The following is a 16,266-nucleotide window of genomic DNA, read 5'->3' as shown; positions in this document are numbered from 1 at the left end:
TTTTGTCATATCATGTCTATTCCAAACAAAAAACAATGATTCATTAAATAAGAAAAAGTAACTATATTGAATACATAGTGATAGCTTAATAAAAAATTCATTTTAAAAAGTTGGTCTTTGGAATTTTTATAGAAGAGAAAATATTGTTCAAAAAATGTTTTAAATTGTCATTGTTTAGTTGTTTCAAGTATTACATTACTTTTCAGGAATATAAAAAGGTTATCCAAGAAGAAGATGGAAACAAGTAGGACACTGAAAAGTGATAATATCTAATGTGATTGAATGCAGAATTTATTAAAATATATTTTCATTGAACTAATTATAATGTTATGAGGCAACTTCCAGTTTCCGCTTTGGTATGCAAAGAGCTAGCTCCCTTACAAGAAAAATCTGAACAAGATTAAAATCAATTACTTTTCTTGGACCTATCAGAGAACTAAGGTTGCAGGACAAACTGTCAGCCTAAAATCTGGAGAGATAGGCAAAACCAGAGTCACAGGTGACCTTTGCATACCTGGAGCAGAAGCCTCTAGAGTCATAAGACGGTAAAAACACTTAAATGGTAATTTTGATGAAATGCTGGAGGCTGTGAACTATCCTGAGAGTAAAAATCTCCTGAAGACCCTCATTTCTGGAAAGGATCCTCAGTGATAAGTCATGTATATAATGTGTAATCTTCATATGATGTGATGACAATAGTATTTCACCTCTGTTACCCTCAGTTTATCTGATTAATCCTCTCTGAAATAGCATGTTTGATTTTCATTTCCTGTTAACTCTTAACTGCCTTGAAAAATAAGTGCAACCACATAACTTTGCCAATTTATTCAACCTGAAGGGAAATATATGTCTAGTGTGTCTTCATAGCATTGAACTACTCAAACATTCTCTGGCAACGATTTCTTGCAATATATTGGATTTTAAAATCTTTCTGCCTCATATTTTTGTTAGTTTTAGAAATTAGTGATACAAAACAGCCAGGAATAAAGAAAACATTGAGGTTATTTAAACTGTAATCTGCTGATTTTATCCACTTCCACAGCTAATAACGGAATGCAAAAGGTTTTTTCTTCATTTGTCTTTTTCTTACTGACTGATACCACATAGATCTACATTGCTTTCTAGAGAGTTTGCAGATACCGCTTTCTTACCCCCAAGGCACAGATTTTCTTTATCCTTTGATGTCATCAAATACCAGCTGACCCTTCTGAGATGCCTCAAGAAAGCAGTCCTTACTACTTATGCAGATTCCCTTATCTTCCCATTGTCCCTTGTAACTTTTTGGCATTGTTGATTCAAAATATCACTTCTAAAATCCTAATATGCCCTACTAAGATTTATAATAATGAATATTATGCCAGGGCTTCTGGGCATACAGACTATTAAGGCCTTTAAGCCAAATTTGCAAAAATTAATGATAATCACAAATTATATTTTCCTTTATATCTTGAAGGAATCACCTATCTCTCTTCAAAGCTATCTTTTCATCACCCTCTTTCTTATTCTCCTTTTCATGCAGGTGTAGCATTAAAATTCTCTTACTTGCTACTGCAGGGACAATTCTGCATGAAAAGTTCCACTCAGGTACCAATTTCACCTTGAAAATTAAAGAATATATCTTTTGTTGCTGTGCAACTAATTCTCAGTATAGACAGTATGTTGCCAAGCAAGTCACTCACTATATGTACCAAGAAAGTGACTCACTCTATCTCTAGCTAAACACCTGGAGAGATGCCTATCAGCAAGCAATGGGAGGAGAAGAGATAATTATGCTTGGTAATTCCTAAGTGTGATTTTCCTCCCTTAATTACATTCCTTTCTACCAATTTTCCCAGTAACAATGATGGGGCGGGCGGTGGGGGGGACCCTGAAATGCATAAAGGATGGTTTCTTTAAAAATAAATTATACCTATGCCAGTGGAGGGAGGGAAGCCTTTATTCCCGCATGGATACATCCTTCTAAATTCCTCACAAAGTAATTAAAGCTATTACTACAGTCACATTTCTAGTTTAAATTCTGCTATCGCCAGTCCGATGTGTAAATGTATGTTTATTTTAAAATGTTAAAAGATACGCTTTTAAAGTGCTGGGGAAAGATAAATATTTCACACTTCAAAGCGTAAGTCTTGAATAAGCAATTTCTTGGCATTGATTTTCAGTAAATACAAATGTTAAGAGTCCACTAATTGAAATAGAATAAGCACAAGCAAAATGAAGTAGAGTAAAGCAATTAACTAAAAGTACTGTGAATCAAATAGACTTAAGGACCAAATCTTCACTTGAGTTTAGCCATTGTTACTTTTTAACCCAATTTTTAACAAAGCATAATTTCAATATAATACATTCAATGTAACACAATTTTGTGGACCACAGAGTTTGAAATTTTTTGTATTTCAGAAATAAGGGAGAAAAACACTGCATAGCTCTATTATTACAACCAAATGGCATTCTCTCTCATTACCATCTACTTGCTAAATCTACTCTATTTTTCCATTAATATACATAATGTGGACGACTTATTCACCAACATGGAATTTATTCAAATAACAAAATAGTTATAGCAACAAGACAAACAGTGTTTTATAATTTGTATACCTCTTGATCTCAAAGCGATCAAGAGCAGGGGAAGTTTACCATTTTGATGTGGTCTTTAAACAGAATGTCAAACCAAGTTCTAGCTTAAGTATTATGTGGTATGCTTGTGTCTATATGAGATAACTACTATTTAAAATTGTCCTCTGCTGAACTATGATGACATCAGGCGTATTATTGGATGATACATAATTTAATTCTAAAAACGCATTTGGTATTGTAAATAGCATCTCTCAAATTGGTCCTGCATGATTAAAATAAGTATAGCCACAGTCAAAGAAAGTCACGCTAGCAAAATAAATTCTCCCAAAGTACTTTAAAACTCATTTCAAAGTAGCAAATGATGTCTTTCACCCTTATTCCTCAGGAAGTATATAATACACAACATATCAGTGTAATGTTGACATTTCCCAGCTTAAATTGTATCACTCTAAGTATAATTAGCCAGGTATCTTTTAAAAAAATATTTTAACGCTAAACATGCTTTTCTATAGATAAAATCTATATAGATTTATATAAAATATAATCCTGTTAAGCATAGTGATAAAAAAGGCATTTCTCGGTGTGATGAACTGGGAGATTGGGATTGACATATATACACTAATATGTATAAAATGGATAACTAATAAGAACCTGCTGTATAAAAAAATAAATAAAATTAAATTTTAAAAAACGCATTTCTCATGATTAAATGTGTTCTAGAAAACTACAGCAAACACTAACATTTTGGGTGTTTCTTCTGCCTTCTGTATGGGTTAAATAATGCAAATTAATTTCTATGCATACAGCTTTATGTAACTGAGAAATCTGAGAATCTACTTTTTACAAACTGCAGAAATTGGTAAAAGTCCAATATGTTCCAAAGTAATAATGATAAAGGGAAATTTTTTATAGCTGAAATTAATATCCTGGTGAACACATGTTAAAACATGCTAAGATGTTCTGTCTCACTCATAAATATGGAAAATTGCATACAGACATCAACGAAACACACTTTTCATATATCATTTTGGCAAAATTAAAACATATTAATAATATCCAGTGTCTGCAAGAGTGTAGGGAAAGAGAAAACACATACACACTTTGGGGTATTGTAAATGTTTTCCACTGCTTATGTCATTTGATCCTGAAAACAATCCAGTGGGGTAGGTATTAACATTATACACATTTATACAAAGGAGAAAACGATAGAGCTTGAGTATGCAACTTCCTCATAGTCACAACCAAACATCATCCTATAATGCACATCTTTATTCTTCATAGGAAGTGTTGGGGCAATAACAGAATATTACTTGCGTGCATTGAAAGTTCCTCTAACACAACAAATCATTTGTGTCCTTTAAAATTCTTCAGTTTTGTGTTTGCTTAGACAAAATGGCAGAGGCCAGAGCTGGCTATGCTATATGTAGTTAAGTCCATTCTTCAATATCTACCTACCTCTCAAATCCACTGGATGGAGTGGTAGAATTTAGTGATTAATTTTAAAGACCAACCTATGGTCTAGCCACTCACTGTTCTACTTAAACTCTGCTAGAGAAAGAGTTCCAAAGATATGTAAGCAGGAGACTGGAAGTTGTAATCCATTTGCAGCTCTGCTATTTATTTTTTCCCTTAAAAACAGCTTTCTCTTTAGAAGAAAAATAAGGTTCCTATTCCTATACATACAACTTTAAGATAAATAACAAATAGTATTATATTTTTACTATAGATTACAACTTGAAGGTATAGTAAGGCTAAATCTCATATATATTTTTTGTTAATTAGCTAGAAGAGTATATACAATTGAAATTTTCATTCTACATCTCTGTATGATCCAGCTAAAGATAACTTCTTTATACAGGTAATTTGAACATAAATGAGGGTAGATTGAAAGCCCATTCATTCATTCATTTATTTCTGAGGATGGTGCAATGCGTAAGAGTTTTAAAATCTGGTTCTATTTTCTTTCTTATCTTTTGATTGTTCTTAAGGTAGAAACATAGTTTTGTTAGATTTTTGATTTAGTAAAAGTAAGTTAGGTCAATTAGAAAATGTACAATATCGCATGGCATTTAAAATTTATTTTTAGCAAAAGGAATTATGCTTTTAATATTAAACTGTGAAACTTTAGTGAAGCCTTTTTACTTAAATTCTGCCAGTATTTCCATTGTGCAGAATTAATTACCATCATCATCTTAAAGATAAGCTAGTGATTCAAATCAAATGAATTAGTCCTATTTACCATTTTTGAAAATTATGGCTCAAACCAGGAAAAGTAAATCCTACAAAAGAAAGGTGAAAATGTGAGTCACTTTGATTTTTTGGTTAGATTTTTATCTAAGAGACAAAGCTTAGCTTATCATCGAGTCTTCTGTTTTCCTGATTGCAATCTCATTTCACTTGCCCTTGATAAGACATGTTTGTAGTAACCTCCAGCTTGTTAAATATTCAGCAGAAAGTTTATGGACTTTCCCATAATCTTGATTAAAAGGCTTTTGGGAAACTAAATGCTGAAACAAGAACTTTATTTGAAAAGCAACTTGAGTGCTCCATGCTGATTTCAGTTTCACTAATAGTACTTATAATCAGCAGTCACTGGCATAAGATGAGGCCAGAGGTAAAATATGGAAAAGCAACCTTTCTCTTCTTATGAGTTACTGTAGTAGCAGACTAAATGAGGTATTTACAACCTGATTTAGCAAGCAGAAGAGATTTATTTTTAAACTCATGGGAGGAATGCATGAAGTGACTTACAAATTCACATTCTACAAAATAAATAGCAAGTATATATCCCACCCATATCTCTGAACACACATGTAAACAGATACTCAGGTAGGTACTCAAATACAAACAACAATTCATGATGGTTTTTTTTTTTTTTTTTTTTCATGATGTTTTGAACCAAAATAAATAGGAAGTTTATAGATTTTAAAGTTGAATATCTAGATGTAAATTAATAATTCAGACTGACTTGAGTTCATATGAAACCCAGGGAAATTTCTAAGATAGGAGGAAGCTTCATTATCTCAAGACAGACAGTAATCCTCTGCCTAAATGTCTGTCATCTTTACCTTAAACTGGATAAAAATGGACTTGTTATATTTTATTAGTAATTTATGGTTTATCATTTCTTCAGTGTATTACTTTGTTCTGGAAGCTATTATCAGTAACTCAAAGGCATTGCAGTAAGATTTCCTGGATTTAAATGCACTATTCACCTTTAATTATAATCTATAAAAATCTAGTACATTTATTTTTCAACCTGCTGTTTTGTTTTGTTGTTATATGTATAAAATAAGTTACTAAAGTCATTCATCATCATTATATCTCTGCCTTTGATAAATGCTTAGATTGGAAAAAGGGATCTAGAAGCTCAAAAGGAAATTTAGTTTCTATACAATGTTCAAAAAATATAAGTGAGCACCATAGCTTGATCTTCTTAAGGTATATTTTAGCAATGATTTTTCTTTCCTTTATTTATCCTCCCTTTTAAAAATGAGCTTCCTACCCAAGGTATTTATTTCTTACATTATTTATGAGTGATATTTGTCAGGTAGGTTTTAATATAAAACTTGCCACTAATTTTCAATGGAGTTAAAAAATAAGCAGAAGAGAAAAAAAACTTACATATAATGACATTTAAAGCATTATTGGTATTTTTTGAAAATCATATGAAATATCATTCAGTGATCATCCCTACAAGTAATGTTGACATCAGAAGTAAGCCATAATCTCAGAGAAAAAGAGACTTTGTTGTTTAATATTGAGGTATCAGAAGTCATGATAGTCTAGCTATCATTCTGTAATGCAAATTTAAAAATGGAAGATATTATATCAAACTAAAATTTCTTTACAAACTTAAAGAACCTACCATCATTTCTATTGAAAATTTCAGAGTGCTCTGGGTTTTAAACATGATGGATAGCCTAACCTAGATTAAAGTCCTAAGACTTTTAAGTACATAACTTACAAATAATCCATTAAACCAAAGTCATGACAATGGGTGCAACCTCTGTATTAGTCTTCGGATGGTAAGTATTAAGAGTATGAGAAATTGTGCTTAAAACTCTATCAAGAATTCACCATACCTTCATCATATTAATGGCCTGAGAACAAAATACAAGTACTTTGGAGCATATTGTGTTACTTTTCTTAGAAACAATATTTTAATGGATTTTAAGATATTTTAAAGTGATTTGGCTCAGGGTTATGTCAGATATGTAAAATAAGTCTTTAATGTATTATTCCCATGGGCCCTTAAGAACTTTGTGAATCAATCCAGAAATAACACAAAATACACAGCATAATTTAAAATATATATATGTGTGTGTATTTGTGTTGTATAAATAGAGTACCTAATTGTTCCCAGTGAGAGCCTATGTTCACATAAGGGTATTCTTTACTTTCTCTTACCTGTACTATATCTTCCTACAAAAACATAATCATTAAACATTATTACTAGGCCTGTGCTGAATGAAGCAAGTCTTTTCATAGTATATTAAAAAAGAAAGCAGTGTGTAATTAACTTTGTCTTTAACTACATACATCCTCCCTTCCCACCCGAATGAAATCTAATGAAATAATAATCTCTTTTCACCAACCCGCAGGTGAGAGGTAAGGCTTATCATTAACCCATAAAAAGTATAAGCCCTCAGCAGGTTTACAGGGAGAAAAAGTATTTTTTATCCCAACATTTGGTTAGATGATACTTTCTCCAACCAATGAAAGAAAATACTGAAAGATGATATATATGTGTCTGCTTTGGCAAATGTCTGAAATTGTAAACACATATAAAAGAAGAAATGCAGTAAAATCAGTTGAAAAAACAATGTTAATTGTTCATCTTGTCTTTGCCTATGAAGCAATTGTGAAATTTGGTGTTAAGATCGAAGGAAAGCTGTGTGGCCAAAACATCCACAGAAAAAGCCATAAAAGCCTTAGGTATTTCTGATAAGATAGTGGGCAGCAGTGGAATGGTGTGCTTCAGGAGCCAATTCTATATGGCAGATAATAGATGTAGACTATTTATTTAACATTTCACCAACAACTACTCCCTCTACTTCTAAAGCAGCACAAAAGAGAGTGTCACCTGTATTTGTAAATAAATTAAATAGTTCATGAAAAATAACAGTTTCTTCGGATTAAGTTATGCTGTAAAATGTTAAAATGGAAAAATAAATATTTCTCAAATTCTAATGATTCTCTTTAGGTAATACTTTCTACTGCAAGCACCTTACATTTTATCAGAATTCTCTATGAAATTTTCTATCTCCCTAAATTTATACATGATTAATTCAGTACCTATGAATAATCGACAATAAACCGACATATATAGTAGAATACTTTAATGGTATTTTAATAAAAATGTTTTGTTGCTGCCTGTGATCACTAAAAATATTTTCTTTATTTTCTCTAATATTTCCTAAAGTTATATAATACCTACTGGTCTACTAGAATTTCCCTTAAGGCTTAACCTGGGTAAGATATTCTCCTAGGTATTTAGCTGGTGAATTTCTGAGGTATTTAAAGTTTTCACCCTCATGTTGAAGTTATTATATTTTTAACACTGCACACTATTTTGTTAGCTAAAAAAGAAAATTAAAATTCAATCCTTTGGGATGAATAACAGGTATTAGTGATAGTTATTATCCAACATTAACAAATTAAGGTAATGTAACAGAAAAAAGTAGAGAATTTTTAAATTGCCACCTAAGCAGAATATAATATTGTGTATGGGAAAATTGAACCACAAAATTATAGAGCCATTCCAAGCCTGTTAGTTTACAAATATGTGACATGGGCCTAAAGAGAATAACTGACCTCTTTAAGGACACAAAGAGTTATTGACAGACTCTATATCTCAGTCCCCCTTATCCCTAACCTTGTTCTTTCCATGTCTATACAAGTAGACATGTATCTATTAATTTGATAACAAAATTATTCTTTCCTTCCAAAACAGGAAGGAGTAACTGAAAGAGGACACTAAGGATTAATTCATGTATCCATCTAAGGGCCATTTACTTTTCCATGCAAATGAGTATTTCCCTTAAAAGCCATTTCTATATTTGCTTAAGGACGTAGATTCAAGAAAGAGGAGAAAGAATATGAATGAGACATTATCATTTGATCTACAGTAATTTGTCAAAACCGCAAATCATTGCTTCAATAACTTTCATGCATGCCTAACACTGTCTTCATTAGATAATTACTCATTATAAATCAGCACAAACTGAAGTCTTGATAGGGCATTCAGTGTTCCAGATATACAGAAGTTTCTTTACTTATATCAAGATAAAATACTTTAAAAGAAATTTCATTGATTAAAAACATATTTTTGTGCTCACCTATGACTTTTTTTTTTAAGAAATAACATTTTGCCATGGGTTTACTTGCAATAAATCACCTTAAAATATTCCAATAAAATGGCTTGGTCTCATATAATACAGGCATTGCACAGAGCATTTAAGAAACATGATTTGCAATGAAATGCTTTTGTAATGGAGCAAAAACATGGGGCTGCCATATTCATGCAATAAAAACATAATGTTAAAGATGGTTTATGTCTCTGAAAATGGTGGGAAGTTATAAAAATGGAAAGTATTCTTTTTATTTCTTCCTGCTCAGAGTAAGTTAGTTTGCTTTATCTTCAGTATGTTCAATCCTCACCCTGGGGAGGAATACTTATTTGCACTTATGCCTATGGAGTGTGAGGGTAAGCCTGATTTACAAATCAGCAGTAACATATTCTCCATTTACCCCTTCTAACATATCAATCCACCCACTTACAAAGAAGAGTATACACTCTGTAAATTTCAACATGAACATTTTACTTTTGACTGTATGATTATTATTGCTGCTGCTGCTGCTATTGTTGATAGGATCCTAAACTATTCATTTCTGGGAAAAGCTCTAATAGTTAATTTGAAAATTCTAAAACAATTTGAAATAAAATCATTAATATATTTTAAACTCTGTGAAGGTTTAATTCAAATAAGTCAAAATATTGAATAGAATTTATCTGTCTTTGATTCCTACTGTGGAATAGAAAAAGCCATATACCATGAGAGATGAAAAGACATCTGCCTACAATTTCCCTCAGCATCTATATTCAGAAAGCATCATGCATACTACACAGACTTCCCTTCATTTTATGTCCATTAGACTCGAGGCATACAGCCTCCTAAAACAAACTAGGAGGTGGAGAGTACGGAGAAAGATTGCAAAGAAAATGAATGATAATAATAAAACACGATGCAAGAACAAATAATCAGTCAATAATTCTTCACTCTTTCGAACTAAACTAGGATATATTAGTGAGCAATGAGATAAAGAAAGAAATAAAACTCACACATAATCAGCAGTTACTCAAAGTTCCTATCAGAGAATATATCCACATCGAATTGCTAAGCAAATATGCCTTCTCAAAACTATTAGGACTTTAACAACAGGACATTTCCTTTTTATGATTCAATAGGCATACACAAAAAGCAGACTCTTCTGGATACATGCAAAAGTAGTCAAATGAAACAGTCCAGCACCCCACATTCAATAGGAAACTTATCTGTCTCTTTGCATTTACTTTTTGTCACTTTCTCGACTTCTTTATTCATCTTCCCCATTCTGATAATAGTTCACAGAAATCAGACCATCAACGCGAGCAATGATCCAGAAGGATTCTTAATCAGCTTGTGTGTAATGGGAAGCTTAATGACTTCACGTGCATATAAGATGTTTGCTGAGTCGATTAGTTGACTGTGCAGCTAGCGCTCTACTTTGCTAATGCCCTCTCTGCCCTGTTGTTCTGATAAGTTTCCCAGAAATAGAGAGCCTGTATATAGCTGCACACCTAGAATAAAAAGAGCATTTATCCTCACCTAGATGACATGGTGACATATAAATAGAATGTATTGTTTTTCAAATCGGAATTGTCAAAAAAATAAGATGTGTGCACTTGTCTGTGCATGTGTGTGTGTGTACCTATGTGTGTATGAAGAGACAGTAAGGAAAGACAACCTTTTGGTTGAAGAACCAAGTGAGTATATACTAACACTTCAAAACTATCTAGAAGGCTTTTCTACACTTCGGTACAAGATTTATCCCAAAGTGTATACAATATAAACTCCAATACAGTAAATTTTGATATTTCTTAAAATATAACAGAACCTCCACTGAGGCTTTATCACAGATCATCATGAGTTATTTTAATGCTTTAACTCATCATGGCTAATTGTTGCACTGCTCTCCCTCATCTCTATTTTGGTCAGCTACTCAACACACTTGTTAGAACTTTGCTAATCAAAGTGAGGTTCCCAGACTAGCAGGATCGACATTGCCTGGGGGCTTGTTAGAAATGCAGAACCTCAGTTTCCCACACCAGACTACTGTGTCTACATTTTAACAAGATCTCCAGGTGGTGTGTGTGCATGAAACTTTGGAAAGTACTGTGTGAGAATATGCATTATCCCAAGAAAAAATCCTGTAAAATACTTTAAGTATATGTATATACTCAGATACATGTGCACACACTCCTTTAATACAACAATGCTGTGAGACAGCTGTCATCACTGCCATTTTAAAAATGAGGAAAACTGAGTCACAGGGAACTTAAATTTCTTGTCAAATGTCATATCGCTAGTGAGTTGCAGGACTGAGTCTAACCAAGTAGCCTGGCCCCATCCCATTAGAATGCTTCTCTTCATAACTAATTATTTAATCATACATATTACAATAGCAACTAGGCTCACTTGTAGACGTGAGACTAAAACAGAAATGGGAGAAGACAAAACACATCTGCACTTCATCTTAATGTATTTTTTTAATCTTCTGAGAGTTAAAATTCTTCAATTTCAGGGGGAAAAAAAACCTATCTGGGAGTGGGCAAACAAAGAAAATCAATGTCTTTTAAAATCAAAGTCTCTTAAGGTCTTAGCTTGAATTTGCTCCAATATTTCTTTCTTTTTGCAAAAATAGTATTGCTGAAACAGCTCAGAAAACTCAGTTTAAAATGTGTGATTAATTTTACCTATGCAGTGGTCTTTCACTCTCTGTCCTAAAAGCAATCTGCTTTTTTCCTATATTGAATGATAATGTATAGACAGATTCACTTCAGACTATTGGGTATTATGGGATCTTTCTAGATGAAAGGTTTTTTTACTTAACCACAGTTCATATCCTTTGAAACCCTGAGGGGATATTTCAAAGAGTTACATGGGTATTGAATTGGGTTCAGTGTGTTTAAGATCTTTCCTCATGATATTTGGATTTCAGATATTATATTTTGGAAGCTAAGCTGTTCTGCAAAAAGGTAATGGCTAGTTCTTTCAGAAGGGAAGTCTTAATAGTTCAATATGATGGGACTTTTAATTGGAATTTCAATATTTGGATTTACTTCTGGTTGAATCCCCAAATTCCAATTTTCTACTTGAATAAAAACAGATACCTGCGTGAAGTTTTTGATATATCCTGTTCTCCTGTCCAATTCAACTCAGAATCAGCGCTGGAGAAGAGGACAAAACATTAGAAAACATTAGTATTGCAATGTTTGCAATAGTTCTAAACTTGTAAAACTACATTTTATAGAAAATGATCTCTAGGAAAAAACAAACAGAAACAGCTCAATAAAAAGCATGATAATCAAACAATTGAAAAGGCCTTTGGTGCATTCATATTTCAAAAATATCTCAGATGAGTACCGCATCCTTGTAACTAGAGTTTGAATTAAGCAAAGAATACCTGAATTTCTTGTTAATATTTAACTTAGTCATATAATTTGCTAAAGATTAATTTGCTACATTCTTTAAAATGACTTAGACAACACGTATGTGCCTCTGTAAAATTGGCTTCTCCTTCAAATCAAAGCCAAGAAGTATTTATGCATTATGAGAACACACGTTTTGCAAAGAGATAAGCAGGGTGTAGTTGAATAGAACCATCAATTAAGAAAGAATTGTGCAATTCAGTTTTGGATTAATTTCCATACATAGATCTACATGTAAGTAAATCTGATCTGACCCCAACCCTGGAAAACTAGGCCATTAAAACAAAAATGATAATGTGCTAGTGAGCCTTGTGCTGCACTGCTGATGAGCCAAAGAATAGGAGTAGAATATCAAAAAGTCAAATGAAAATCATCATTTTTTTACATGCTTAGATAATTTTGAGCTGTAAAAATAATGCTATTTGTAAGACCAAAAAGTATTTTCTCAAAATATTTTTTTTGACTTCAACGTGACTTTCTCAATCCAGAGGATTAACTTCCATGTCATCAATTTAGTATAAATAAAAGCAAACATACTTTCTAGGTAAGACAAACTTCTTCACATAATTTAAAAGTTTGAGCAGAGTACAGCTGCTTTATAGCTCTAAAAGTTATTACGCTTTTATCTCCAGTTCTGATCAGTGTCCATAAAAGACTATTATAATGTTTTCTCCAAATATTTTTACTATACGGCACACTATTAACTCAGTCGACTTGAGTCTATCAAAATCACTTCCTTGTTAATTATATCTTCAACATTCTGCTAGGAAATTGAAGTAGGATAGAATGATAGGAATTTCAGAATAGAGGAAGAGTTGAGTTTTCAGCAGAAAGGATGAGGGATATGTTCACATATTCATTCTGTTTCACCCCCCTGAGATTCTTTTTACGTACTTTTCACCCTATTCAGAGGAAATTAACCTTGTACAATTCATTTTTAATCCCAATTTGCTCTGTAAGTAGTATGCACACACACATGCACACACACACACACACAATCAAAAATTTATGTATGTTAGATAATCATAGTAAAGATTAGCTAGCTTTCCTGACATAGCAATCATTAAGATTCAGCATGTTTGCAATTTTCCCTATAAAACTTTCATTGGTTAGCACTAATAGTAATTTTAGAAATGATCAGTCCATATTGCTCAATTGCCTTTCAGTTGCATAAGATGCTAAATGGGAACCATTTTAAAATTTTAATACAAGGCCTCATCACATATATAAAAAAATTTCCATATGGATATATTATAACATTCCCCTTGAGGGATGGTAAGTATTTAAATTTTATACTTGTCTATTCTCAACAAGTTGCTTCATTTAAATTACAAAAAGTAGTTGCTTACCAACATTAGTGACTCTTTTAGTTTAGAACATGATAAACATTAAATCTTGGTTTAGGACATTAAGCTATTGCTTAAAAGGCTTAAATCTCAGTTCTCTCATTTGCATAATGAAGGAGTTGGACTAAATGGCATTAAGGTCCCTTAGAGCTCTGAAATTCAAAGACTATATAAATGGCAACATCTGAACATGTACATTTTGTGATTTTAATAGTTACAAAATTATGACCCTAAAAGGGACATTAGAGATCAGTATAATCCCCTTATTTTTTAGCTAAGGAAAAGAAGATTCTGTAAGGTTAAAATACCTGTCCAAGGTCACCTAGCTAGTTAATTGCAGTGCCTGAATTAGAACCCTATAATATGCAAAATGATGGCCTAAACAAGTTGATGTGCTGTGGTCTGTGGTAAAAATATTTCATGAATAGTGATTACAAAATGAAATATTACAATAAAACTATTAGTCAACATCCAAATTTTTAAAAGTATGATTTACATAGATACCTCAAAGTAATATTTAAAATCATCTGTTTTCTCATAGCTTTTGAGAGCTATACATATTACAGGAGAAGAAATTTCTGACAAAAAAAAATATACTTTTAAAGGCTAATTTCATATATACTACTTAGAAGAACTTTTTTATGCAACCTACACATTTTTTCCAATATAAGACTGATAAAGTGCCAGATGATCATGTGCTTTATTTTTATTTTAGTGGAACTGGGACAAAAATTACTAAGATTATTGATTAAAATGGGGAAAAAATTGGTTCAGCAAACACTGTCACTTCTATTCTCTACTGGGAATCTTCAACATTTGATAAAGATGTAAATTAACAAATTGCAGAAATCATGGTAAGATAGATCGTCTATAATTATTCATTATTTAATGATTTCCTTGATATACTTACTAGTTGTTGAGTGTTCTGTTGATGCAAGCAGTTATGAGAGTTGCAAGTTACTGTACAGTTTAAAAGTGTCATGGGGACAAAATATATTGCTATAATGCTTCTCATTCATTAAAATTTATAAATTATTTTAAGACAAGAAATTGGTATATGGCTAACACTACTAAATAGTCCAAGTCACCCAAAAGTTGCATCTTGCATGACTGATTGTATTATCTTTCAAAGAACTACAAAAAAGAACACATGGCAAACATTCTTGTCTTATAGGCAAAGTGAGAAGTAAGAGTAAGATAAAAGAAGCAGAAGAAAGACAGAAGAAGGTCATAAAAAGAACTGCCTCATGGCTCATAAATAATAGAAATATAAATGTCAAATGAACTTTATTATGTGGTGTAGGTAGCCTAATAAAAATTTAGACACAAAGGAAGGCTTATTGTGAAGAGAAGGCCACCTCTTCTCTGCCACTGAAGGTGGTTTTTCAAGCTTACTGACATTCTAGACCTTATAGCATTGGCTTTCAATTGGCAGCTTGTGCCAAGCTCCTAGTGCTTGTCATTTTCAAACAGAAAAGACAAGATAAGAGATTGCTTTACTTAGAGTGGCCTGCTTTTGACTGATAAACCTCTATCTAATCCATATTAGATTTAAGATACTAAAGATACACTCATCTTAAAGGCTGTCACCCAAATGGAATCCTGTAAATGTCTTCAAGTTTCCAACTTCAGAGGTATACTTTTCATCTTGATCCATGACTTTTGTGACTCTTTTTTTTTTTTTTTTAGATTATCTCTAGTATAAATCCTTCATTGCCTTCACAAAGCCTAGATACTCCAAATGAGATGTCATTTTTCGATTGGCTTGTATGGTGATTGCATTTCCTGTATAGGAAAGTTAGATATGATAGGATGGTGCAGTAAGATTTGTTTCACCCATTTTCTTATTAAGATATATATTTTAACTTTCCTAAGTATGCAAAGAAAAAAATTGACTTTTCGAAAACATGTCAATTTAAGTGATAAAATTAATACAAATTACAGAGCATCTGCCACTAGATCACTGTTTATATCTGCCTAAGCTCATTTAATATACAACAACTATCAAGTGTGTCTTATTCGTTCCCAAGCAATGGCAGACAGCTGAACTCTTGGGTGGAACCACTCTTTCTAATCTACTTATATACACTATTATTTATATAACACACCAGGGACTAAAATAAGCTGGTAGGCACAGACAGTATTCATGACTGCAATGATTTTCCTGTGAGAATGAATAAAAGTGACTTCTTTGATATTATTGTTAGCTTAAAAAAATATTACTCTATGTGAAGGATTTTTTTTTATTTCAATAGATGGATAAAGCTGAATGTTGTTGTCTATTGTCAAGGCAATGAAAATTAGCAGACATTTGTCTTATACCTTCAGAATCCAGGAGCACTGAGCTCAGTCCCTTTCTCCAGGTGGGACAGAACAAATAGAATTGATAGTTGATAATGTCACTCCTTAGAAATACTGATTGATTTATCTTTCAAAATCCGTGACTTCAGGTTTGTTGAGCTGATTCAAATTATTTATTTATTTTACTTTGCCCTCCCTGGACTGACACTACTATACAGGCTAAGAATAAACACAGTTTAGGAAACTATCTTTCAAATACATAGCCAGCTGAGACAGAATTGGCCTGGGTGG

At 32.3% G+C, this 16,266-nt stretch overlaps 1 protein-coding gene across 1 annotated transcript in view; it reads right to left on the bottom strand.

Annotated features, from left to right (window-relative positions):
• The window catches only part of LOC309653022 (protocadherin-11 X-linked-like), a 548,071-nt gene that overhangs the window by 11,523 nt on the left and 520,282 nt on the right, over nucleotides 1–16,266 (bottom strand). The gene's annotated exons all lie outside the window — the stretch shown is intronic.

This window comes from Balaenoptera physalus, assembly GCF_965194825.1.
Source record: "Balaenoptera physalus genome assembly, chromosome: X".
In the NCBI taxonomy this organism is placed as follows: domain Eukaryota; kingdom Metazoa; phylum Chordata; class Mammalia; order Artiodactyla; family Balaenopteridae; genus Balaenoptera; species Balaenoptera physalus.
The sequence above is the reverse complement of the archived record's forward strand: the minus strand, read 5'-3'. Positions and strand labels throughout refer to the sequence as shown.